This window comes from Mandrillus leucophaeus, unplaced genomic scaffold, assembly GCF_000951045.1.
Source record: "Mandrillus leucophaeus isolate KB7577 unplaced genomic scaffold, Mleu.le_1.0 Scaffold1019, whole genome shotgun sequence".
In the NCBI taxonomy this organism is placed as follows: domain Eukaryota; kingdom Metazoa; phylum Chordata; class Mammalia; order Primates; family Cercopithecidae; genus Mandrillus; species Mandrillus leucophaeus.
The window spans coordinates 32,900-36,518 of NW_012098310.1; positions in this window are offsets into that span (position 1 = coordinate 32,900).

Genomic DNA, 3,619 nt, shown 5'->3' on the forward strand with positions numbered 1-3,619 from the left:
ATCGTGCCATTGCACTCCAGCCTGGGCAACAAGAGTGAAACTCCATCTCAAAAACAAAACAAAACAATACAAAACAAAAAACGCCACAATTTTTTCAGCATTGCTGACCACTACTATGATTGACCTTTGGTTGATCAACTCTATAATTTTAGAATAATTGTTGTCTTTGGGGCTCCCTCAAAATGGCCATTTGTGAAGTGAAACTTATGAGTGATAACACCTACAGGAGGTTCACAGGTTTCCTTCTATTGCAGTCAAGTTTTTGTTGTTGTCGTTGTTTTGTTTTGTTTTGTTTTTTTTGAGACAGAGTCTCACTCTGTCACCCAGGCTGGAGTGCAGTGATGCTATCTTGGCTCACTGTATCCTCTGCCTTCCAGGTTCAAACGATTCTCCTGCCTCAGTCCCCCGAGTAGCTGGGATGACAGGCGCGCGCCAGCATGCCCAGCTAATTTTATTATGTTTAGTAGAGAAGGAGACTTCACCATATTGGCCAGGCTGGTCTCGATCTCCTGACCTCGTGATCTGCCTGCCCCGGCCTCCCAAAGTGCTGGGATTACAGGTGTGATCCACCGCGCCCGGCCTTGCAGTAAAGTTGTGTCGATGCATCTTTTCGGGAGTTTTTTTTATCCTTCCAAAGACTCCCCAGTGTAAAGTTTCTCTTTCGTTGGTTGGGCTTGAATTCTTTTCTGACACCGAGTATCACAGTGAGAGGCAGGACAAAGGTGTCCATACTGGCATATTATACCACTTCAACGAGCCAGCATTTTTTTCCTTTACACTCTCATGTTACATTAGCAATTAGGGCAGGTTGTTTTTGCCTTTGATTTCTAACAATTGGATTTGTTTTGTTCTAGCCTTAAGGAAGAAATTGCAATCAATTCTTATATGTTTATGGTGGTAATGTAGACATAATATACCATTTGCCATTTTGACCATTTTTAAGCATACAGTTCCGTGGCATTAAATACATTCATAATGTTTTTTATTTTATTTTATTGATTTTACTTTAAGTCCTGGGATACATTTGCAGAATGTACAGGTTTGTTACATAGGTTTACATGTGCCATGGTGGTTTGCTGCACCTGTCAACCTGTCATCTAGGTTTTAAGCCCTGCATGCATTAGGTATTTCTCCTAATGCTCTCCCTCCCCCAGCCCCCTACCCTCTGACAGGCCCTGGTGTGTGATGTTCCCCTCCCTGTGTCCACGTGTTCTCGTTGTTAAACTCCCACTTATGAGTGAGAACATGCGGTGTTTGGTTTTCTGTTCCTGTGTCAGTTTGCTGAGGATGATGGTTTCCAGCTTCATCCATGTCCCTGCAAAGGTCATGAACTCATCCTTTTCTATGGCGGCATCGAAATACATTCATAATGTTCTACAGCTGTCTCAACTTTTCTTCATCACCCCAGACAGAAACTCATAGCCCTTAAGGAATAACTCCTCATTTCACCTACCCCCAACCATGGGTAGCTAGTGTTCTTTCTTTCTCTTTTTTTCTCCCCAAAATCATTTTGTAAGTCTAGTCCAATGATTATTTTTCTCATTTTAATTTCAATTTCAAGTTGTGGGGGGCACGTGTAGGATGTGCACGTTTGTTACCTGGGTAAAGGTGTGCCATAGTGCTTGCTGCCTGGATGAATCCATCACCTAGGTATTAAGTCCAGCATGCATTAGCTCTTTTTTTTCTGATGCTCTCCTGCCCCCTGTGCCCGCAAAAGGCCCCGGTGTGTGATGCTCCCCTCCCTGTGTCCATGTGTTCTCATTGTTCAACTCCCACTTATGAGTGAGAACATGCAGTGTTTGGTTTTCTGTTCCTGTGTGAGTTTGCTGAGGATAACGGTTTCCAGCTCCATCCATGTCCCAGCAAAGGACATGGTCTCGTTCCTTTTTATGGCTGCATAGTATTCCATGGTGTATATCTACCACATTTTCTTTCTCCAATTTATCCTTGATGGGCATTTGGGTGGTAACCATTGTTTTCTCTGTATTTATACATTTGTATATTCTATAGTAAACTGCAATTTTTTTGGGGGGCGATGGAGTCTCACTCTGTCGCCCAGGCTGTAGTGCAGTGGTATGATCTCAGCTCACTGCAACCTCTGCCTCCTGGGTTCAAGTAATTCTTCTGCCTCTGCCTGCTGAGTAGCTGGGATTACAGGTACATGCCACCACACTCAGCTAATTTTTGTATTTTTAGTAGAGACAGGGTTTCACCATCTTGGCCACGCTGGTCTGGACCTCCTGACCTTGTGATCCACCCATCTCGGCACCCCATGGTGCTGGGATTACAGGCGTCAGCCATCGCACCTAGCCTGCAATATTTTAATAATGAAAGCGTGTGTAGGCCGGGCGCGGTGGCTCATGTCTGCAATCCCAGCACTATGGGAGGCCGAGGTGGGCGGATCACAAGGTCAGGAGATCGAGACCATCCTGGCTAACGAGGTGAAACCCTACCTCTACTAAAAATACAAAAAATTAGCCGGGCGTGGTGGTGGGCGCCTGTAGTCCCAGCTACTGAGGAGGCTGAGGCAGGAGAATGGCTTGAACCCGGGAGGCGGAGGTTGCAGTGAGCCGAGATCGCGCCATTGCCCTCCAGCCTGGGGGACAGAGCGAGACCCCATCTCAAAATAAATAAATTAATTTTTTAAAAAAGTGTGTGTAGACGTGAATATATACCGATGGTTTCCAGCTTACGATGGTTGAATTTGCAACTTTTCAGCTTTACGGTCCGTGCATCAAGATACTCAGTGCATTTTTGAGTTAGGGTATGTGGAACCACGATGGACTCATGGGGAGGTCACCCCACTGGAAGTCAAGGAGCCTCCCTGTATGTGTGTGTATATAGATTCCTCACCCTCTAAAAAAACATTATAAGCGCTGTGGCCACCCCTAAAGTGCAGCAGGCTCATGCGTGCAGCCCGCCTGGGCTGGAATGGTGTTTGTAGATACGGGTGAGAACTGGACAGCCCAGGTCTTCAGGCAAACCCTCTTGTTGCCATGGCAACAGGTGGGCCCTGCCGGAAGAGCGTGAACCGGCGCCCGCCAGCAGGTGGCAGCGTGGAGCAGCCGATGGAACCCAGCTCCGTTCGCTCCAAGACTGCACCTGTCAGAGGCAGGCAGGGCTGGGGGGACCACGAATGGGGGAAAAGCAAACCGCCACCGCGACCCTATTGCTTTGCCACCTTTTTTTTTTTTTTGAGGTGTTGTCTCGCACTGTTCCCCCGGCTGGAGTGCAAAGGCATGATGATGTTGGCTCACTGCAACCTCTGCCTCCTGGGTTCAAGTGATTCTCCTGCCTGAGCCTCCCAGTAGCTGGGGTTATAGGCACCTGCCACCACGCCCGGCTAATTTTTTTGTATTTTTTTTTGTATTATTATTTTTTTGTTTTTGAGACGGAGTCTTGCTCTGTAGCCAGGCTGGAGTGCAAACGCACGATCTTGGCTCACTGCAACCTCCGCCTCCTGGGTTCAAGTGATTCTCCTGCTTCAGCCTCCCAGTAGCTGGGGTTATAGGCACCTGCCACCACGCCTGGCTAATTTTTTTGTATTTTTTTGTTTTTTTGAGACTGAGTCTTGCTCTGTCGCCCAGGCTGGAGTGAAATGACACGATCTTGGCTCACT